The 24,721-nt window shown below is 41.3% G+C and overlaps 2 long non-coding RNA genes across 2 annotated transcripts; both read left to right on the top strand.

Annotated features, from left to right (window-relative positions):
* The first annotated feature begins 3,235 nt into the window (after nt 1-3,235).
* LOC125296598 lies at nt 3,236-9,231 on the top strand. The gene is made up of 5 exons (XR_007193809.1): nt 3,236-3,341; nt 3,854-4,027; nt 4,255-4,405; nt 5,850-6,000; nt 8,994-9,231. It is a non-coding gene; the product is annotated as an uncharacterized LOC125296598 (long non-coding RNA).
* Nucleotides 9,232-20,614: 11,383 nt separating this feature from the next.
* Nucleotides 20,615-21,775, top strand: LOC125296602. The gene is made up of 3 exons (XR_007193813.1): nt 20,615-20,722; nt 20,796-20,869; nt 21,527-21,775. It is a non-coding gene; the product is annotated as an uncharacterized LOC125296602 (long non-coding RNA).
* Nucleotides 21,776-24,721: the final 2,946 nt, after the last annotated feature.

Raw genomic sequence — 24,721 nt, forward strand, 5'->3', positions numbered from 1 at the left:
TGTATAATTCCACAGGAATACCAAATGGATATGCACAGAATATTACTTTATCATATTTCAAAATGGGTTTTGTGGATATCCTTGTGTTTGTATGTGTGTATAAAGACGTAAAACAGATGTATTATTACAGTTGAAAATCTTATAGTAAATCCCATTAAAAAGGTAGCTCTAACTTATACACAATGGCCATACTAGACTGAGATGAGCATCCAATCATGATATTTTTCTTTTGTCCGTGTATAGAACCAGGCCCATCAGGGCTGTTGGGCAAAACATATTTTTGGGTGGGCACTGGGCAGAGCTGTATTTTTTTAAAACCATTTTCAAGATCAAAACCACAACCCGAACATAAATAATAGACATAAGATATTGTTCTTGATTCTTTATGGAACTGTAGGCCTACAATTCTATGATTGACAACTAAAATGACATCCACTTAGAAAAAAAGACAACCAGGATGGTGTGACCTCATTTAAAAAACTTTTTCAGATCAAAAAACCTGCCTTGACTTGTCCCTCACTGATTTGTGTTTTGCTAAACTTGTAGCCTACTTTAAGTGCTGTAAGGGAATTTTAAACGTTCACTATGGACATTAATGGGTTAAAATGAATCGCAGAAAACCCTGGTAACTGCATGTATCCATCATTATCGGGAAACCGTGCACTGGACTGTTTTTTGCCACCCTGGTGGCCATTTTGTATATTGTCCTGTGTTTGTTATGTGCTTTTGCTGTTCCCCATGTGCTCTGTGTTTACCTGCCTGCTTACATGGGACTGTCTCCGCCCCTTTCCTTATTTGGTCTGCACTTCCTGTCTTATTAGTTTTCCCTCCATTTTCTGCTCACACCTGTTCCCTATTATTGTTTTGTTGGTCTCCTCCAGTTATCTGTCAATCTGTTGGTCTGTGTATTTATAACCTCTCTGCTCCTCTTCTGTGCTTAGTTGGTTTGTTGCACTTGTTGGTTGAAAGTGAAGTCTGTAAGTGTTAGTTTTTCTTCTTTTTTTCTGATTTCTGTCTGTTTGGATAGTCAGCCTGTCAGTGTTTCGTTTTTGTTTCTTGTGTCGATTTACCAACAAACAAATTGTTTGACTGTTCTGCATTTAACGAGTCTTTTGCTTGAGTCCTCCTGCGAAACCCTGACATAACATGTTACGTTTGTTTTCACAGAGAACCAACAATGACTTTGTTTCCACTGTGGCTCTTCATGGTGGCACTGAGTAAGTTTTCTCAGATCCGTTCATAAAAATGTTTGTTTAGTTTTAGTTTAGTTTTTTTTTTTTTCTTCTGGCACATTTTCTATTCTCTTTCTGTTTATGTTTTCACCAGACAAAGAATTACAAGAAGTAAATATGGAATGAGAAATTAATCTGTCCTCTAGTAAATATGACCTCTACTAGGGAGTCATGTCCCTTTGTACACATGACATGACATGACACCCGCTGGTAGTGGGCAGAGGCATCATGAATAATATGACCCTTGTGTAGTGGGCAGAGGCATCATGAATAGTATGACCCTTGTGTAGTGGGCAGAGGCGTCATGAATAGTATGACCCTTGTTGCTGAATGAGTGCAGTAAGGAAGCAGTGCAGGCTGATGTCTTTATATTTCCCCACCAGCTGGCCCAGTAGCAAATTACTTCTGTAAGATTGTGGAATGTGTGCATCTACTGTAATGACTCCTGTAGGACTTTGTGGAATGTGTGCATCTAATGACTCCTGTAGGACATTGTGAAATGGGTGTGTGCACCTAATGACTTCTGCTATATTGGTGTTTTTCCAACAGGTGGGTGTTCCACTGCAGTACACACTGGTAAATACACTCTTTTCTATCTTAATGTCTGTTTACACACTGTCTACACAGATAAAGCCCACCGTCACAGGAAGTGAAATGTTAGGCAATTTGACCAGTTTTTTCAAATCCCTAATTTTTTGGAGGTGTAACTTGTTTATTTGTCTTCTGACTTATTGATCAGGAGAACGTCAAGGAACGCCAGACTTTCCAGTTTTATCAAACTAGTGTTGTGAACTCTGTCCTGCCTCCTAGTTTCTGTGAATCAAATGTAGAAATAATTACATGGAGGTGCATGATTTCATTACAACAATACTATGATTAAGGATAAAGATTTTACAAGTTGTTGCACACTCGTGTTTGCAGTCATATTGATCCACCAATAACTACTGTACAGGGGGATCCACCAATAACTACAAATCTCTCAGGTTGTGTGTGTGGTCAAATTAAAAGGGAATGAGATGCACAGGCACATTGCTTCAGTGATAATAGTAAGCAAAGATTCTAGAGCAGAGCTCTGTTCTAGAATCTTTGATAGTAAGTGGCATGAAACAGATGTTTGAGCTTCACTTTCAATAAAGCAACAGTATTGTCAACCGTTAAAGGAGAACTATGCAGGTTTTTTTAGCTTAATTTTTTTTCCGGGTTGAATGGTGGCCGTCTCTTCCCCCTAGCCCCTGTGAGTGGGGGAGGGAGAGAAACACCCTTGCAATGTTTAAAAATGGTTCTGGTATAAATCAGCCAAGTTTGGAGTGTTTGTACTTTAGAATTGGCTTAATTCAATCAGGATATTATGTATTCTAATGGATACAAAGATATCTCAGCACAGTTGCTGTAAGTTGCTATGGGTAAAAGGGTTTGCCAAATGACTAAATGTAACATCCACCATCTTTGTCTCCTGTGCCATCCTCTAGGCCTACTTGGAGGGCACCCCTCCTCTACAGTGCCCTCCTCTACAGCCTCTGCAGTGCCAGCCTCTGCAGTGCCAGCCTCTGCAGCCTCTGCAGTGCCAGCCTCTGCAGTGCCAGCCTCTGCATCCTCTGCAGTGCCAGCCTCTGCATCCTCTGCAGTGCCAGCCTCTGCAGCCTCTGCAGTGCCAGCCTCTGCATCCTCTGCAGTGCCAGCCTCTGCATCCTCTGCAGTGCCAGCCTCTGCATCCTCTGCAGTGCCAGCCTCTGCATCCTCTGCAGTGCCAGCCTCTGCATCCTCTGCAGTGCCAGCCTCTGCATCCTCTGCAGTGCCCGCCTCTAAAGTGCCCGCCTCTAAAGTGCCCGCCTCTAAAGTGCCCGCCTCTAAAGTGCCCGCCTCTAAAGTGCCCGCCTCTAAAGTGCCCGCCTCTAAAGTGCCCGCCTCTAAAGTGCCCGCCTCTAAAGTGCCCGCCTCTGCAGTGCCCGCCTCTGCAGCCTCTAAAGTGCCTGCCTCTACATCCTCTAAAGTGCCCTGCCTCTAAAATGCCCGCCTCTGCAGTGCCAGCCTTTACAGCCTCTAAAGTGCCCTCCTCTGCAGTGCCTGCCTCTACAGGTTGTTCTACGTCTACACAGGTGGTACAACAAGGTAAGAGTGTGTACACTTTCACCATATTGCATTGTGCTGATCTGTACATAAAGCATGTGCAGAGTGCATATACTATGTAAGAAATGGGATTTTTAAGCTGTCTGGACCAGTCCAACCTATCTGTCTGAGCATCCAATGAACTTGAGTAGTCTTTTAGTGGTCAACTATTAAAGGGATCTTGGCAACTATTTCAACTTAAAGCTGCAGTTGGTATGTTTGACAGATTGAGGGGGCTTAGCCAAAATTTTGAATGTTTATCGTAAACGTGCTAATTACTGACCGTTTCGTTCGAAAATTCTAAAACCACGATGTATTTTGTTACTTCAAAGTAACATTTGACATTTGCCAGGGGTTGTAGACTTTAACAGACTTCACTATAGCTGTGCTCTAAACATTCACACAAAATAAACACCATAATTGGAACTTGCAAATATGTTTCTTAGTCAAATAACAAACTGTAAACACTATTTACTCATAATATACCAAATTCATTTGTAATATTTTCTCTTCAGTGCCTGCGGATATTGTCTTCCTTCTGGATGGATCTACGAGTGTGAAAGCAGACCAGTTCATTCGCATGAAGGAATTTGTAATTTTGTTAATAGAAAAGGATTTGAAAAACAGGTGGACAGTATTGTCCAGAGGCAAGGAGGCACAAACACTGGAAATGCTGTTGGGAAAGTTGTGTAAGTCTGAAATAAGGACTTCTGATACCCTAATCTGTTTTAACTGCTGCACTAGACATTTGAGACAAACATTTACTTTGATACTTTCTTTTCTGTGTTGGGAGTTGATAACTTTGACATAGGAGCTAAATATTGAGATTTGTCTTTTTGTTTATGAAATCCTAAGAGTTATTAGGCCTATATGATCATTTGAAGTGTACATCATGAATCTATACTTATTTACACAGGAAATATATGTTTCATTCTTTTGCTGGAGCAAGACCTGGTGCCAAAAGGATCCTCATTATCATCACAGATGGGCAAACCTATGACTCTTCAACATATCCCAGTGTCACAGCAAAGGCTGATGGAAAAAAGATTACTAGATACGCTATTGGGGTATGAGATGCTACCTTATATATTCATATTCACTTTTTGTATTGTTTATCCACAGTATGCAAAAGCACAGCAGACACCTGCTTCCATCAGTATGTGTGCTCTCTGTTGATCCACTGATCTTTGTTAGTGCCTTGCACAACAATTTTAATTTTAAGCAACATTTTTATACAACTATAGCCAAGTTGTTTTTGTGCTCATTTATCATGGGAGTTGGAGTGAAAGATTTAAGGCTTCTTTCATGCGAGTTTATTTGTACACAAATATGGCAATGTGGTATTAGTGAGCTCTTCCCTAATTCAGTTCACAGGCAACCACTCTGGTGCATATCACTGCAGTCTGGCTGCCAGTTGCACACTCCCTCAACTTTATATCAGTGGCATTGTGGTGTGATGACTGTAGTTTATCTTAGTTGTTGTTTCTGGTGTGACCGGCCTTCTAGAGTAGTCTTTCAGTGTGAAGTTAAATTAAGTTACACTTATGTAATTATATCTTAAAGGAGAATTCCGGTGTGATATTGACCTAAAGTGTGTTGGAACATGATGCCGAGCGTTAACGTATTGTCTCATAGCTCATCTCTGCTTGTCCCCTGCACTCAGAAATCTGCCGCTAGTTAGCCGATGCTACCAACAGTTTTTCGATGGGGGTGCCTCGGGCATCTAACCTGACTCTCGCCAGATGAATTTCGTTCCGCCTAGCTCCACTCATCCATCTGGGATCAATCCATTGAAGTGTTGCTTCAGAAGGCTGGGCCTAATCAAAAAATGCTTGCATATGATTGGATAAGCCACTTGTCAGTCATCTATTGACGTGCTACTTCAACCACTCGCATCGAAGCCAACCCGTGACTCTCATAACGGTCTCACGGTTGATTCTACGCTGTGTCACATCTATGAAACTCCCGCCCTGCATCCTGATTGGCTCTACCATACAATCTCGAGCTGAATTCACTCAACGGAAGAGGTCCCAGATGGATTTGAGTGAAGCTAGGCGGAGCTAAGCGGAACGAAATTCATCTGGCAAGAGTCAGGTTATCGGGCATCGGCCTAGCCATGCAAATAAATCACTGTTTTACACCATTTACGAGGCTCAAAGTAGCTCCACACTTCATTGGTAGACTTCCGAGGGCCTTGACATTTAAATCAAGACATTGAGAACTTTGAAAAAGCACTGGTAGTTTATTTACAAGACGATTTATACAGACAGTACCTTGAAGTTTACCGTTTGCCGCCATCTTGAATTTAGTCACGATAAGTCGAGCGACGAGTACGAATGAACAGGTATGATGAGGGATCAGATTCCAAAAATAATTCTGTGGAAATGCATGGATTCCAGTTGCTGGTACTGGAAGTAGGAACTCACCATTGCTCCATATACATTTTATTATTTGTAAACACTGACATGGCATGATATATTTTTAAATGAATGAATCTTTTTCTTGTGACAGGTTGGCAGTGCATGGACCAGCCGGACGGCACGAAACCAGCTCAATGCCATTGCATCCAAACCAGAATCAGACCATGTGTTTGAAGTGGACAACTTTGATGCACTCAACAACATCAGAAAGGCACTGGAGAATCAACTCTTGAACATACAAGGTGCATGCAAATTTAGATTAATGGTACTAACTACACATAAGTATACATTAAGTATCATGGTGTTTTTGTCTGAAAAGAGGCTTAACAGTTGTCAGACTTGCATTGCAAACACCTTCTCATCAGCCCCAAACCTCAACTGTCCAAATCTCAGACTCCGTCTGAATATTGGTACAATTGTCAAATCCGCTCCTGTTGTCAGATACCTTGGCATACTGCTTGACTCCTCACAGTTTCGACCTCCACATTAAATCCCTCACTAAAAACATTGTGCACCTTCACCCCTGGTTCATTACATCCCGCCTAGACTACTGCAACTCCCTGTTCATTGGCCTCCCCACTAAATCACTTCAAACACTACAATATATTCAGAACTCTGCAGCCAGACTACTCACTCATACCAAGAGATCTGCACACATCACCCCTATTCTTTCTCAGCTTCACTGGTTACCGGTTCTGTCCCGAATCAAATTGAAAATTCTACTACTCTTTCAAAGCCCTCCATGACCTTGCTCCTCCTTACCTCTGACCTTCTGATCTCCTACTCTCTCGCTCCCTCAGATCCTCTAATCACAATCTCCTCTCAGTCGCACCAGACTCTCTACCCTAGGTGGCAGGTCTTTCAGCGCCATGGCCCCTAAGCTCTGGAATTCCCTCCCTCAATCCCTCCGTGACTGTCCCTCTTCAAAGCTCACCCCAAGACCTTTCTGTTTCAGGAACACTTCACCTTCCGCCTGCGCTTGACTCATCGCAATTGCCCTTTTTTTTTCTGTCTGTTTCCATGTTGTCTTTTGTTTGTGTTGACTTTGTAAAGTAACCTTGGGCTTGTACTACGAAGGGAGCTTAACCTACCCAGATGTAACCCAGGGTTACTTTGTTAACCAGGTTTTGTCAACCCTGGTTTCTTAAGTGGTGTTACTTAGTGGTATTACAACGCTGATTATGAAGTTGATTTGTTGAGCCGGGGTTAACCTAATTGGAGTTTGTGCGCCTTCACATAAAAGGGGCGGGTTGCAGCGCAAGTCACCACTTTCAATGATGAAGCCATCACCTGATTTTACAGATGAATGCACAATTATTATGACCAGTTATGAGGAATTAAAACCCACTCTACGACATTGAATACGTCGGCAGTGAACAAAGCAAGGCTGTTGGCAACGTATTGCAGATCGAGTAGCCTAAATGCCTAAAAGTAGTTTTATTCCCACATGTTCTTCAAATATGTGTTACGGAGGATTAGTAGCTTGCGGAATGTCTGAAATGAGTTGAAATAATTAAATGGCCTATTTTGAGTTCATAGAAAGCCCTACAGATGCAACCCAATTCAGAAGTGGGCATGTAGATTATAGTAATAAGGATAATTGAATGTTTAAGTAGCCCCCATTGACTGATTTAGTGTATGCCTAATCCTGTGAACATTTCAGATGCAACACCAAACGCACATGGCAGCAGGTGAAAATGAAACACAAAAACATTATTCAGAATAGTAGGTTTATATAGTTATAGCTTGCATTAATATTTCTTAATTATGAAAACATGTAGGCCTACTGTAGCTTATAGCCTTCACTTGGCCTCTGTTTTACAGCTAACAAAAAGGTGTCTTTGAACACTACTGTAGGAGGAAAGGCAGAGGAGTTGGCCATCGCAAATAATAGTGGAAGGCTTATGGAGGGGGTTGAGGGAGGCATTCGGTCGGATTCTGGTGCTGTGGAAATGTGTAGCCTTTATATGCAGGGTACAGTAATATGACATTCAATTCAACAAGTTTGTTAAAATGGATTATTTATTAGGCCTACTGTAGGCTATGTCCGATTTATTTTAGGCTATTCTTGCTCAGATATTCAGCATACATTGTCAGATGATCTATGTCCATATTTATTTTTCCCTCGGACATACAGTATATCTTCATAGAGAATTTCACCGATGGAATAGCCTACATGAATGTCCATGTACGGGCATTGCCATGAGACGTCTTCCTAGATCATCTGACAAAGGAGCTCGGAGCAGGTTTGAGATGCAGCGTAAATTGCCATGGCCGCATACCTCGGTTAAAACCTATCCACCTTTTGTAGTACGGGTTAATCGGGAAGTTACGCCACACGTGATCAAGTTACTCTCGAAGTTACCCAGATAAGCCAGTAACCCCACTTCGTAGTACAGGCCCCTTGAGTCTGAGAAAGACGCTATATAAATAAAAATTATTTATTATTATAAAAAACAAATGGAATGAAAATGTCACCTCTTTAACTGGTGGACGCCACACCTCATAACCAACTCTTATTGAGATCGGACCTTTTTCTCCTGAACCCCCCTCAGGGGAAATGGGGAGCAACAGACTTTGACTTGGGCTGAAACAAGAGGAAAACAATTTCTCAGGTCTTGTTGTCTCAGCCCATTTGTAATTTTTTTTTTTTTAGTTCAACTTACAGGCTAAAAACACACCTGTTGCCTTCTATTATTTCTCCTCATGGGGGTGTAGGAGAAACGGGTCGGATCTCATTTCAAATTTTGCTTTCCTGTTGGTGAGGTGTCTCAGTTAATCAGGAATGTTGCTGGTCTAAATTGTTACATTGAATCTAGATGTCGGAATGAAAAACACTTAAACAGTTCTGGAATAATTTAGCCTTTTGAATTGATTTGCCAACTGACGGTTATATAGGCCTAATATTGAACCGAAGATTCAACTCTTATCATTTGTAGACCAGAGTCAATTAAACAGTGACTTTATAGCACTTTACTTTAAACTATTCAAAACAGAGCGTCTGTCTAGCTAGCTATAAGAGGTCTCTCTGATTCATTTACTTTTAGGCTAAATTTCAGAAGCACCACTATTGTAGACGCCCTGCCAGCTGTAATGACCGACCAGACCCATTTAAAACCAACACTGCAGCACCTCACTCTGTGCTATTAGGTGGAATAAGAGCTGAGTTATTACAAGTATTACTCCCTCTTTTACAGTTCATGATGTATAATGCTGTGTCTTTTGCTGTTTCCAGGCATGCCCACCGTTAATCAAGATGCTGGAGGTGTAGCTTGTGTCTTCCCTTTTGTCTAATTGGGCACACTCCACTGGACATGTACTAGAATCAACCATAACAAGCCTTGGTGTTCAACCACAGGCAACTTTGACCAGGATGGGCAAGGGGGAGAATGCTGCGTTGAAGCTGGGGAACACTTGGGTGTGTGATGGTAAATGTATACTGTTTTAATAAAATATGAACTTTGAAAACAGAACTTGTTGCCCCATTTTGTATTTATTTATTTTTTTGCCCAACATTGCACATCAACTTAGGAGGGCACTGCTCCCACATACTTTAGCCCATCATAAAATGCTTGATTCTTCTGAAATCTGAGACCCAGTAGAATTCTAAAACAGTCAGTGTGACAGTGACTGATGTACTGGCAATGAGGTAGTAGCTTGAATGTTTTTTTTTTCAGCCGGTACATCTCTGGAACTGCCCACATATGGGCCCTCTAGGTTACTTAAAGTGGCCTTGAAACACAATTGAGGCCTGGAACCAGGTCTTGTAAAGCTATAACTCAAAATAGGTGACTATAGTGAAATATTAATTTCATATTCATTTGTGTTGGAATACCTATGCATTCAGCTCAGTGTCATTTTTAGAAAACTTAGAATCAAAGAAAAAAACATTAGGCCTACTTCACATGAATTTGCTACTGTGACTTAAGTGTATATATACTCTTTTGATCCCGTGAGGGGAAATTTGGTCTGCATTTATCCCAATCCATGAATTAGTGACACTCAGCACACGGTGAGCACACAGTGAGGTGAAGCACACCCTAATCCCGGCGCTGTGAGCTGCTTGCAACTACAGCGGCGCTCGGAGCAGTGAGTGGTTAGGTGCCTTGCTCAAGGGCACCTCAGCCGTGCCTACTGGTCGGGGTTCAAACCGGCAACCCTCCGGTTACAAGTCCGAAGCACTAACCAGTAGGCCAGGGCTGCCCAAGATGGTCACCGCAATGCAATCTAATCTAATCTGCATCAATATGTCTAAGTCTTTTTGAATTTTCCATCAATTTTGCTTCAAAACGTGTATGACTTGAGTTTAGTAGGGTTTGTATAGTAAAATGGCATATCCCTGAAACGGTCTACTCCTTAGCTAAAAGAATATCAGGCCTCATCTTCGAGACTTGCTGTCGGCTCGAGTTATTGTCAAAGCTGGGCTTCCTGACCGCTTTTTTTGGTGGCATTCCGATTTTGTGCCCAGGGTCTGTGGTCATCATAACCCGGTGTGCCAATTTGGCTGGTGATTTATGCTAACTGGTGATATTTGTGTCCACCATCTTTCTTTTAAGATAAGCTAATTGCTCTGCAGAGAAAGCTGATAAGTAACAACGATGGCGGATGGTAGTTTTGAAACTGATATGGCAAAAGGGTTTTTGAAGATATGGCTACAAATCCAAGTGCTCATGACTGCCTGTACGAGCCGCAATACACCCAGATAGAAAGAGGCTGGCGGACCACTGTCGGTCCATTGGGGCCATAGCTGACGGTCTGCTGACATTTTGGTCATCGGTTCTCTGGCGGTCTGTTGGTAGGTTGCAGAAAAATTGCCCAATATTTACTCGTGTCAGTTTATTAACTTTTCTTAATATTCATGACAAAATAAATGTAAAGAGAAGGTGGCCCAATGGCGGACTACAAGTGGCACACCACCAGCGGTCCGCTATCTGCCAATCTGATTTTGCTATCTGGGACGGCAAGGAACAGGAGGCCTGCAGCAAGACCTGCCTGTACATTAGTAGGAAGAGCCCGGGCCGGCTCAAGCTGAGGCGGACTGACTCTCGAGAAATCGTCAAAGCCGGTGCTGAATAAACAAATAGCGTGCGTGCGACAGAGGAAAAGTTCTTTGGTGTTGCTTTAAAGTGGCATGACTGCATACTTCTGGGAGGTGCCTAATTTCCGAGTCACTAATAGCTCTCATGGTTGGAATGACCGAGTACATTAGACACTGAAAGATTCTTCACAGAACAGCTCGGGACGGTAAGGCCATGTCTTATTTGTTATATTCTGTTTTACTTGCATGTTTAACCTGGTAACATCAGTTGATCTTTCCTCAGTGACAGAGACAACATATAAGGCATTGCATTTAACTAAAAGCATTAAACAGCAGGCCCCTGTACCCTGTTTTCGGATTTCTGGAAAGATAAAAAGGGATATTGAATTTTTCAATAAACTATATATCTAATACGTCAACAAAATACCAGACTTTATCCAATGTTCATATATCTGTTTCTAGAAATCCCTGCAGTTTTGCACAGATACCAGCTAATTTACTTTAAAGAAAATGTAACAAAAAATAATTGTATTTATGTGAAAACACTTTTTTTAGATTCAACCTTACTTTATTGTCATTGTGCAGAGTACAAGTACGAACACAACAAAATGCAGTTTGTGTCTAACCAGAAGTGCAAAAAACCAGAACAGTGCAATGAGATATACAAAGTATAAACAGGTGATGTATAGACAGGATAAGAAATATAGTGCAGTGTAGACAGTAGTACTTAGTAGGTTTACAGAAAGTGGTTTAGAGTAATTTAAAAGAAATATAAATATGTGCAGTGTATTAGCAGTTACCTTATAAGATCAGAATACAATGTATGACCAACATGTACAGATATGTGCAATGTAATGGCAGTACCATTATAGTAGTAGTAAGAACAATATAGATGCAGTGTATTCACAGAATATATTACAGAAAAACTTAAGAAATAAGGATATTCAGTATGAACCATATAGACAGATATGTACAGCTATGTGCAGTGTGGTAACAGTACAATATGGCTATGTATAACTGTTGTAAATTGTAAATAAATAGAACACTATGGGTTGTCCCTGTCAAGGTTGCCATGGTCGTGTGGGGCGGGGGGTGATGGGGGGCTTAGTTCGTTGGATGTCACGGGGATTCAGAGCTAGAGTTCAGTAGAGTGACAGCCACATGAAAGAAGCTTCCTCTGAACCTGCTGGTTCGGGTGCGGAGAGACCTGTAACGCCTTCCGGAAGGGAGTGGGGTGAACAGTCTGTGGTTGGGGTGAGAACAGTCTTTGATGCTGCACGCCTTACGCAAGCATCGCTTGCCCTGGATGGCCTCGATGGAGGGGAGTGAGGAACCGGTGATGCGTTGGGCAGTTTTCACCACTCTTTGCAGTGCTTTCTGGTCGTGGGTAGAGCACCAAACCGAGACTAGTTGGTGAGGATGCTCTCGATGGTGGAGCAGTAGAAGTTCACCAGGATCTGAGGAGACAGATGGACCTTTAGTCTCCTCAGAAAGAAGAGATGCTGGTGAGCCTTTTTGATCAGGGTAGAGGTGTTGAGGGTCCAATGGAGGTCCTCAGAGAGGAATGTGCATTTTAAACTTGCTTCGGCAATTAAGGGCACATATAGGCCCAATTCACGGATTGTGTTATTTATCAACAAATACTACTATGAACACACTCCTAGTTTCTCCTCACTGCTCACACAACCTAAATCTGATGATACACAAGGAAACTTTTTGAGCAATGTTGCTGGAGAATGTTCCTAAGTATTCCATTCTGGCATGTTTCCAATGATATTGAGCACCATTTTTTTTCAAACAACATTTTCATGATCATCCCATCAGAACACATGGAACTGGTTATGTGGTTGCCCAGCAACATTTCTTAAAATGTTTCCCCACCTTAAAAAAACACATTGGCCTAAAATATACCATTAATCCAGCACAAAGTTATTTATTGCCTTATGTGCTAGGCTATATTTATTTTAGGACAATGAGGGACAGGCAAAGAAAAGAAACAAAGCTAATGTTCGATAAGGTGACAGAATTGCAGTTGCAGGCTCAGAAGAAAGAGACTAGTGGAGTAAGAAAAGGTACTAGGTACTAGGCAGGTCTGGGCTCTGCCAAGGACCTATTAGGTTGACATACAGGCCCAGGCTACATCCTCTGTTTTCAACACGTCTTTGATTATGTCTGACGGGATTTACACCAACACCAAAAAAAAAACAAGATCTGGATAAAGAAATAAAAAACAGACAATGATGAATCCACTTCCACTGTGTGTCTTCATGTTGGCACTGAGTAAGCTTTGTCAGATCTGTTTATGAAAAATCTTTGTTTTACTGGCAAGTTGTTTCATGTATATGTCATGTATACAACAGGCTTCTTTTGAGTGTGCAGCCCTGATACCACTCCATGGTTTCATGGTCATGTCCATAGCTGGGTGCCCAGCCCCTGTCTTTCCTCAAATTTCTGTTATGAATGAAACATGATGTTCATATTCCTACAAGCATTTATATATTGGCAGATGCTTTTGTTCAAAGCAACTTACAGCAACATCAATAATCATTACTTTAGAATTAGTTTAACATAAATTCAAATAGCCTACAATAAGCATAATAATTATGATAATGCTATTATAATTATAGGAAGTTATCATAACAATAACCATTGTTATGTTTAATGAAATCAAGAGGACAACTTTATAATGCAGGCTTGACTTTTACTCAGCATCTTCAGAACCCCGCGATACAGACATGAACTACGGATACCCACAGCTACCAATTAGCGCAAACGCACATACATTATATCCCCCTTCTTTTAGTTCTTTTTTTCAAAAGCAGCATTTCACATAAACCCCGTTCAGCATACACATATGCCTATATAACACATTCAAGAATACATAACAGTATTGTGCTTTCCACAAATTAACTCATATTGAACATCATATCATAACATTGGTAAGCAATGCAAATCACCAACTAGATTCAAACTATGTTTCATTTACAAAATAACCTCTTTGTTATTCAGTTGAACATTACTTAGTGCATGTGAGATATTAGTGCAAGTGTCAGTCCTTGAATCTCATTGGAACTTTGACCTGTCTACCTGACCTAGTTACTTGTGATGGTGTTTGCTGTTGATTGTTGTGTATGTCAGTGTTTTGAGTTACAGATGTGTCTGTTAACATTTCGTCAGTCTTTCTTTCAGGAACTTGGATCCTTCCAGATGATTCTGCGATGATGTTTTTGTCCGGTATAGCGTCATTCTCCTTCTCACCCGTCTTCCTGAGATGTTTGCGATTGCGTCGGTACAAACCTCCTTCTGGTGTGCGAACTATGTAGGATCTTGGTTGCTCATGTTCCTTCTCAACCACAGCTGGCTGCCAAGTTTCCCCTCTTTGCATCCTGACCTTCTCACCAGATTGCAGCTCAGGTAAGAGTCGTGCTTGTCGATCATAGTATAGCTTCTGTATTCCTTGTCTTTCTTTTAGCTCATCACACACCTGAGATGCTTTCTCGGTGGTCAGCAGCGACGTGGAGGTAGGAAGTTTCGACTTCAGGCGTCTTCCCATTAATAACTGTGCTGGGGATAGTCCTATGGCTTCCAGTGGCGTGTTCCTGTACTCTAAAAGTGCAATGTAAGGATCATCATTACTGCACTGTGACTTCTTGAGCAGGTTCTTAATGGTCTGCACTGTTCTTTCTGCTTGACCATTCGATTGAGGATAGTTTGGGCGGGGTTTGTCACATATCTAAACTCCCAATTTTCTGCAAAAGCTCTGAATTCGGCACTTGCATATTGTGGGCCATTGTCAGATATGACAATGTCTGGAATTCCATGCCTAGCAAACATGGACTTCATTGCATTAATGACACTTCGACTGGTTGTTTCAGACAACTTGTAGATTTCTGGATACTTTGAAAAGTAGTCTACGCACAGCAGATACTCTGATCCATTGTAATGAAAGAGATCGGTGCCTATCTTCTCCCATGGTCGCTCTGGTAATGGATGTGACAGCAGTGGCTCTTTCTGATTGCTGTTCTGGTGTTGGCTACACACAGCACACGGAGATACCATTTCCTCAATTTCAGCGTTCATTCCTGGCCAGTACAGAATGTCTCTTGCTCTAGCTTTACACTTGATTATTCCAAGGTGTGACTCGTGTATTTTGCAGAGCATTTCTTGTCTGAGTTGTTTTGGGACGATGAGTTTATCTGCTTTGAACAACAGTCCATCTGAATAGCTGACTTCCTCTCTGAAGTTCCAGTATGGCTGTATTGTTCTTGGTACTGTCCCTCTGTCCTTTGGCCATCCTTTTGCAATGGTGTTCTTCAGTGTCTGCATTTCCATATCTTCTGCTTTCATTCTTTTAAACATTTCCTGCTTTTCCTCTGTCATGGGTAGCTGACGTGTAATGCAGTTCATAACCAGATCTTCCTCCAAAAACTCCTCTGCTGTTTCTCTGAGGTAAGCACGGCTTAATGCATCAGCAATGTGAAGTTCTTTTCTTGGCTTGTATGTAACCCTGAGACTATACTTTTGCAGCCTTAGCAGCATTCTCTGCAGCCTCATAGGTGCCTGGTGGAGAGGCTTTTTGAAGATACTCTCCAATGGCTTGTGATCACTTTCAACTTCAATATATTCAACATATTGGTGGAATTTCTCACATCCATATACTGTGGCAAGTAATTCTTTTTCAATTTGCGCATATCTGCGCTGGCAGTCAGTGAGTGCACGTGAGGCGTACGCAACAGGCTTACCCTCCTGCAGTATGACTGCACCGATGCCTTCTGAGCTTGCATCCACAGATAGCATTACAGGTTTGTTGACATCAAAGAATTTCAGTGTCGGAGCATTTGTGACTAGTCTTTTCAGTTCTTCAAAACTTTCACACTGCGCTTGCTCCCAGTGCCACTCAGTTTCTTTCTCCAGCAGTTTTCTCAGGGGAGCACTGACTTCTGATAAGTTGGGTATGAATTTAGCAAGATACTGTATCATTCCCATGAATCTGAGGAGTTCTTGCTTGTCTGCAGGTGGTAGTAGCTGAACCACAGCTCTGACCTTCTCCTCACCTGGTTTCAATCCTTTAACACTGAGAATGTGGCCAATGTATTTGATTTCAGTCATTCTGATGTTGCATTTGTTTTTGTTTAGCTTGAGATTGTATGCTCTGGCTCTCTCCAGCAGCTTCACTAACCTGTCATCATGCTGTTCTTGTGAGTCTCCCCATACCAACAGGTCATCTATGATGTTGACAACTCCGTCCAGGCCTTCTATCATCTGTGCTACAGACCTCTGGAAGACCTCAGATGCTGAAGATATTCCGAAAGGTAAACGCAGAAAGCGATAGCGCCCTATTGGAGTGTTCATTGTGCAGAGCTTTGAACTCTCTTCATCAAGCTCGATTTGCCAAAATCCTTGATTGGCGTCCAGTACTGAGAAGTACTTTGCATTCGGCATGCGGCTCACAACTTCTTCCACAGTCAACAGTGGATAGTGTTCCCTTTTTATGGCTCTATTCAAGTCTTTTGGGCCCATACAAATGCGAATCTTCTTTGGAGTGACCACGGTCACCATGCTGTTGACCCACTCAGTCGGTTCTGTCTGTTTTGTGATTACCATCTGTTCCATTCTGTGTAATTCTTCGATTACTTTGTCCCTGAGAGCAACTGGAATCTTTCTTGGTGCATGAACTACTGGTCTGACTGTATTGTCAATCTGTATGTGATGCTGTCCAGGTAAGCAGCCTAATCCACAAAATAAATCTTCAAAGCCTTTTAAAATGTCTGTGTCTTTTCCTATTTCATACAGTCTCTTAACTAGACCTAGCTTCTGACATGCTGCTCTTCCTAGTATTGCAGGAGCATCCTTCTGTATGATTTCAAATTCTATCTTGTGTTTCAGTCCTTTGTACTCACATGTGATGAATTTCTTGCCCAACGATGCCATTTTGTGACCAGTGTATGCTACTAACTTGCATTTGGATGATGCCAGTTTTCCTTTAATGTCCAGTGAGCTGAATGTTTTCTCTGACATTATGTTACATTCTGCACCGGTATCAAGTTTGAATGTCACATTTCTTCTGTTTATTTTCAAACTTTCTGACAACATTTCATCATCTGTTCTGACAGTATGAATGCATTTCTCATGATGTACTTGAACTGTGCCAATAAACATGTCTGTGCAGCTCTCATTCTGCTCAACTGTGTGCATCTTTCTTGTGTAGCTTTATAATTGCACATTTTGCAAAATGATTTTTCTTGTTGCATACCTTGCATGTCTGACCAAATGCTGGACACTTCCTAGCTTCGTGTTTGTAGCCACATCTGTTGCAGTTTGCACTTTTCTGCTCTTCCTTTTCTGTCACATTACCTTTGTAGCCCTTCTTTGATTTCACAGTCCGGATTTTGTGCACTTCTACTTCATCATTCAATGCTTTCACTTGGCTGGACGTGATTTCACTTGCTCGACAGACGTCAATTGCCTTTTGCAGCGTTAAATCCGCCTCTCTAAGCAATCTCCCTCTCACTTGGTCGTTATTTATGCCACATACAATTCTGTCACGTACCAATGAGTCGTGCAAGTCTCCAAACTCACAGTCCTTTGCTTTGCTTTTCAAATCCGTGACATATGCATCTATCGTTTCCGACGGTCCTTGTGCTCGTGTGAAGAACATATAAAGCAGGTATGGCAGGTGTTTTCTAGGTTCGCAGTATTCTTTGAACTTTCGCTTTAGCACAGCAATTTTGTCTTTCTCTTCGTCACTGAATTCAAACGTGCTGCTTACTTTTATTGCTTCTTCGCCAGCAACATGCAAAAACGTGGCACATTGTCCAGCCTCTGTCTTTTTGTCTATTCCGCTAGCAATGCAATACAGCTCAAAACGTCGAATCCAACTTTTCCAGTTTTGCAGACCCACGTTTGCCATTTCCCTTTTTCTTACCTTCTTTGAAGTTTATTCTGACACCATGTTGTGTTTAATGAAATCAAGAGGACAACTTTATAACGCAGGCTTGACTTTTACTCAGCATCTTCAGAACCCCGCGATACAGACATGAACTACGGATACCCACAGCTACCAATTAGCGCAAACGCACATACATTACAACCATAAATAATATGCCTACAACTCATGACTCTGTAAAGAGTGTGTCTTCCTGCTTGATCAAATTAGCCTGTGTGATCTCAGAGGAACCACTAGCAGATTTGAATTTGTGGGTCCGTCTGGAGATTGTCCCGTTGATCACCAAAAACCTAGGAACCAATCACAACCGCTTATTTGTCATTGGGGCGAGATTTTAGATTAGATTCAACTCTATGGTCATTGTGCAGAGTATAAGTACAAAGACAATGAAATGCAGTCAGTGTTTATGTGGACAGTCAGAGTACAATTAACAGCGTTCTTCAACACAGCATTTGTTGAGCTTCTGTGAGAAGACCATAAGGCAAAAGCAAACCAAAAGGGAACAAAATGACTTGCTTTAGCATGCTGAGGTATAATGACTATGTCTATTCTTGGTTTTGAAAGAGTAACGTGGAACGTTACTCTTTCAAAACGTTGCACGTGGAAGCTGGTAGGCTTCTTGTATTTGTCCAGCGTGTAGTACAATAGCAACTTACTTTAGTACCGTAAGTCATTGTGGGATGAGTGTGTACATCTCATGATGTGTGTTTTCAGGGGTGTAGCACAAGACCCCCCCCCCCAAAAAAAAAAAAAAAAAAAACAATCTGACCACTGCACACATGCATTTGTAGGTCTGCACAATAGGGTAATAACTGCCTACTGTGGTATCTCTCTGATAATTTCTTAATTTCTCTGGCCATAGTCCTGGATCCTCAAAAACTGTTCTGATGGCTCTGCTTACTTTCTAGTTCCTCTTCTGTCATTTCTTCACTGTGCTCAGAGCAACCATACCCTGCTCTCCTCACTCCCATCATCCTCTATGGCATCTTCTCTATCATCTTTCTCCACTTGAAGGACATTTGATATTTGCCTCTTATGTTTTATTATATAGGCTATAATCGGGGAATAAGACGACCTAATGGCTAAACATGGTTTGCTTTCATTTTGAACTATGCTCACCTTGTCTCAAAGATAGATGAGGTCTGTTGCTACTCCACTCTCTGATGTGACAGTTTCTGAAACTGAGGGCCATGTTTTTCACAATGCTAAGCTCTGCTTCTACTGTATGTAAATCCGATATAGCTATCATGTTGACATGATATACCTAGGCTACCTGTGACACTTATTAGCTCATTATTGCTAATTATATTGTAGATATCACAGCCTATTCATTTAAAGTTATCTTCATCTGGGATGGGCCATTTCTAGGCCTGTCTACCAACATTGCACTGTGCCTACTTCAGAGGGCACTGTTCCTACATATTTTGGCCTACCATCAAATGTGCTGCGCGGCGGTCATAATAAGAGAATAATAAGGCTATGTATCTTGAAGTTCCAGTATGTGAGAAACTTGATATGCCTAAATATCTCCAACCTCAAGTATGCAGCTAATAAGGAAATAGATTTGTTAATTAGTTAGACAAAGTGAACTGTGGAATGCAGAACGGGATGCTACAAGGAAGGGAATTCCAACACACTCAACACCTCACCATCTATTGATGTCGTTGTGGTTCATTGAGAAATCTGTGATAGTTTCCACATTAAAGGAGAATTCCGGTGTGATATTGACCTAAAGTGTATTGAAACATGATACCGAGTGTGAACGTTATGTCTCATAGTCCATCTCGGCTTGTCCCCTGCACTCCAAAATTTGGCTAGTTAGCCGATGCTACCAACAGCTTTTTTCAATAGTGGTGCTTGACGCATCGGGCTAGCCATGCAAATAAATCACTGTTTTACACCCATTTACGAGGCTCAATGTATCTCCACACTTCATTGGTAGACTTCGAGGGCCCTGACATTTAAAAGCGAGACATTGAGAACTTTGAAAAGCACTGGTAGTTTACTTACAAGGCGATTTATACAGACAGTATCTTCCGCGAAGTTTAGCGTTTGCAGCCATCTTGAATTTAGTCACGATAAGTCGAAAGCAACGAGTAAGAATGAACTGGTATGATAGGGATCAGATTCAAAAATAATTCAGTGGAAATGCATGGATTCCAGTTTCTTCCAGTAGCAGCAACTGGAATCCATGCATTTCCACTGAATTATTTTTTTGAATCTGATCCCCTATCATAGCTGTTTGTTCAAATCTAGACACCTATGGCTACTGAAAAATGTGAGGTTCATTTATCAAATGTTATTTTGAAGTATTAAAAAACATTGTTGTTTTAGAATTTTCAAACGAAATGGTTGGTAATTAGCACGTTTGCAATACATCTTTGCCTTGTGACATGGGCGGGCGCTGGCTCGGTAAAATGTCGGTTCGGCAAACACAAAACTCACCACGTCATTGTAGGCCTATTGTAAGTCTTGGACATGACCATTTAGGAGATAGTTATATGCATTCAATGATTTATACACCCTCAGCTTCTCCTTACTGTAGACACTCGGTTTTTCAATAATGTCCGGCCATTCAACTGATGGCAAACCTGTCTTTCCAATCACTGACGGTATTGGGTCTGTCAGGATGGTCCCATCTGATAATGTAGCCTTAGTTTTTTCAAATAATCCTCCCGATCACGTACACTGAGTGTATGTACGTATTGTGTTATATCGTTACACATTTTAGCAAAGATTTTAGATTACTGTCTGATTTTAGCAGCCTCACTAGTACTATTCAAATAGCCGCCTCACTATCCAAACGATTGTTTCTGCCTCCAGTGACGTCACGCCCACCTGAATGTTTATGTTTTCACCACCGTTGCGAAGGGGTCTATCTATTAGGCCATGGTATAAAGGTGCCTAGTAGGTCGGACTGTCTTCCTCTCTGTCTCTCGCTCGGTTTGTCCCTGGGTTTCACGCAGGAGCCAATCGCCAGGTATGTTGCAATTTCGCTGCATTGGTTAAGCTATTCATGCCTAGTGTTAATACTTTACCCTTTCCATCTGTAGCTATGCGTCTCCCTTACTCTGCCGTGGCTGTATGGAACCTGACCTGTCTAGCATTAGATAACTCTCCCCTGCAGGTATGCATTTCCAAATATTTATTATCTCCCTTTATTAGCCTTACGGAGTATTTTGAATTTACGGAGTTAATTGCTCTTTGTTTATGTATGCTTGCAGCTTATGACGACGGCACGGCGTGTCTGTTTTAAGTGTTCTTTAGGCCTATTGGCTAATCAGTTACTGCAAGTGATGAGTATGTATGAAACCGGAATGTTGTAGCTTTTGGTGTGGCATTTGAGACACTTTGATACACTCTAAGTGTTGACTATTTATGTTACAGGTAGCATGGCTTCGTCAAGTTTGCTTGTTTAGTGCGGTCACGCTGCTGTCTTGTCCATAGCATTAGTTTTCACTTATTTTTGTGTTTACGTCATCACAGCACCTCCGCGTCGCGGTAGCTGGCCTGATTGTGTTGCTCTTTGCTTGATTGGGATTTCCCGGGCGGGTTTGTTTGTTTGTTTGTTTGTTTGTTTTTTGTTTGCTGGTCTGTTTTGCTTTTGCTTTTGTGTGTGTGTGTAACCGTGTTTTCTGAGTTTGTAGTGTGTCTGCATGCCTAGCTTGTATCGCAGCGAGGATTATTTCCCTGGCTCAATAGCTTTACATCTTTAACTGGTATAACCTACATGCTGGTGTTTGTGGTTGCTGTGCTCCTTTTTGATCAGTTTATGTGTTGGCAGGCCTGTGGGTTATCTTCGGCGGGGGGTAGCTGGTACCTGGTGGCGGGCTTGTGAACTTCACTTTGGAGTGTACTATGGAATATCGGTGGTGGCTTGCTGTGACAATGGTGTAACACTTTTCTGCTGTGAGAGTGCATGTGTGGACACCTTCCTTGATAGTCTGCTTCCCCCCATCCAGGTAAGCCCCGCCTGCCAGTATAATTTTCTGTTTTATTTTGGTGTGTGCAACATTCCCAGCTGATGTGTTAGAATTGCTTGTGCTATTTAACTCATGTCATGCATCCTACACGACAGTAAAAAGATACAATAAGAACACTAAAATAAAGTATATTTGTATATGTTTCTAACCCCTGCCAGTTATTTTCAGTTTCAGCAACAGATCACACCACACTCCCCAACAGTGCTTTCAATAAACGGACATTTGATTTGATTGGAATTCACGTGTCTGCCTTTTTGTATTTGAACCTGTGCATATTATTGACTAAACTTGGTTCAGGATACCTGGTGTATTGTTCTGGAGTCCCTGGGCATTAGGTCCAGGGTGGCGTAGTCGACACAAACAGTCTCCACTATTGATCCGGTCACATTCTGTTTACACAAACTCAAACCTCTGCCTCTTTCAATAATGAGCTTGAATATACTGTACATAAGCTTACCAGTGACAGAACATCATGCAGGCTTTTTTCGCCACAGGAGCACCAGTTATCCTACATTAGATGAGTGCTAGTTATTCTTTGGAAAATAATAAATCAGATTGTCAAAGGCTGCCACTGGCGTTAATGCCTTTGGTGTTGACATAGCCTACCTACAGTATGAGAGAAGAACATTTTCACTGCCACAACATTTCCCCAAGTAAAAAGACATTTTGGCAGTTGGAGAGAGGGGTCGCGACACTTGGCCAGTGTTTTTTGGGGGCTGGCCAGACAAAAAGTTTAAGAACCACTGATTTAGCTGACGCTTTTATCAAAACCGACTGACAGATTTCAATTAACCACATTATAATCAATAGGCCAAAATAATGCTTTTTACCCCACTGCAGAACTGAATAAGAGACAGACCAGCGGACAGACCAGATTCAAAAGTTTGTCGGATCCGACTGATTCTGGGCTAAAAAAGCAGTGTCTGCTTGGCACAAATCAGCACCAATTAGAGGCTCAGTGTCATCACAAAGACAGTACTTTGCAGTATTTTAAAAAATATATTCAAAATACACACCAATAAAGTATTATGATACAAAATGCCACTCTCTTCAACCCAATATAATACTATTGTGTATTTGAAATACATATTTTAAATTAGGGCTGCACGATTATGGCCAAAATGATAATCACGATTATTTTTATCAATATTGAGATCACGATTATTTATCACGATTATTAATTAATTTTAGTGAGAAAAATATTTTTTCCCTAAACATATTGGACTTGCTATCTGGCTCACCCAAATTCTTCCCCTCACATTTACTCCCCTAAATTACTGCAAATATAGATTTGACTGCGACTTCCAAACAACTTCCAAACAAATGTTTTGTGCGTGCTACTTTGTTAATATTTGCTCCCCATTAGCCACTTAAGCTCTGCTTCTTGTTCATGAGTTTACTGTAATCGTTTAGTCCAGGGGTGTCCAAACTTTTTTTTTTTGACTGAAGGGCCACATTGGGTTTTGAAAATTGGCCCAGCGGGCCACAAACAAATAATAATAATAATAATAATAATTATGTTTTGTATTATTTAAATGACAAAATAATTTTGTTGTAGAAAAATAATTTCTTAAGAAATACTGTTAATTTGATGCTGTTTAATTCATTTATAAATGGTGCACTGTCACTTTAAGACTCTTTGCCAGCTCCACGCAAATAGCCTATGGCTAGTGCTGTGCCTATGGCTGTGCCCTCTCTCAGTTTAAAATTGGTCAGTAGTGGGAACTACTGTTGCCATCGCCCTCTCTCCCACGGTCAAATGCATCCCCAATTAAATGGACTAGCACAGGGGTCTCAAACTCAAATGAGCTGGGGGCCAATTCTGCCAACGTCATCTGATTGGAGGGCCGGCTATTTCTGAAAATGCAATGTTCTTTTTTTCAAATACCACACACAACTGCAAACAGAAAATGCAAGTGTTTTTATCTAGTTTTAGACACCTGTGCTAGCAACCTATGATAAAATAAATATTAATACAAATTATAAAACAAATGAAAAGCATAAAAACAGGTATGTGTGTGTTTCACACCAAATAAAAATATTTTCCTCTCATAACTTTTTTAAACCTGGCAAACTATAGGCGTCAGGGTTAAGGAAGCAACACCATTTTCAAAAGGCCATGGCTTGAAAGTGGTCAGAGATAAAGTCCTACTGTAAATGTAAAAATCTTTGAGTAAAACAAAAGTTTATGAAGGGGGTAAATTTACCCATCTAATTTGCCACTGGATGGCAAGCACCTCAAATTGCACCTTTCTAAATACTGGATGAACATATTTGAGCAGGTTTACCTTCCTTTTTTCATATTACCCACATAACAAATTAACAGGAAAACACCTAAGATGTATATGGTTTCTAAACCACAAGGCCTACAATAAAGTATTCTGATCAAATCAGTTCCTATCGCGGGTAATCAGAAGTTCGCATCATATTGCGGGTGACTTTGTAGTTTAGAGCCCTATTTCTACTTGCCCTGCTGTCTGTACCATAGACATAATATACATAGACGCCGCATTGGCTGCTGGAAACAAGAAATGCGGCCGCCATCTTGGACCGGTCATACTTGGACCGGTTGCAGCAGAAGACATAAGATGACAGCACTGTGCAGCATGTTCCTTCTCAAATCGGCGGACCATACTCAGGGGATTTACTTTTCACAAGTAAGATTTAACATAACCGTACTATTGGTTGTATTTTGTGAATAGAATATTACCAGAGAGCTGAGAAGGAGCAATCTTTGATATTACTGAATGAAAATCGTAGCCATCTAGCTAGGCTATGTTTACTCTGTGTTCACCCGGCTATGAACTGAGACTTGATAAGTCATATTCCATAACACTGACTTAGATTACAACTGACACAAGAAGGCTATTGTAGAAATAAATCATACTAGATTTGGCCGGCGAATTTTACACAAGTGGCACAGACTAGCCTATTGGGCAATCGCTAGCTGCTACTTGTAGCCTAAGTGTGTTGGTGGTAGCCTCTATTTCCTGAAT

Source organism: Alosa alosa, chromosome 6 (genome assembly GCF_017589495.1).
Source record: "Alosa alosa isolate M-15738 ecotype Scorff River chromosome 6, AALO_Geno_1.1, whole genome shotgun sequence".
Lineage (NCBI taxonomy): Eukaryota > Metazoa > Chordata > Actinopteri > Clupeiformes > Clupeidae > Alosa > Alosa alosa.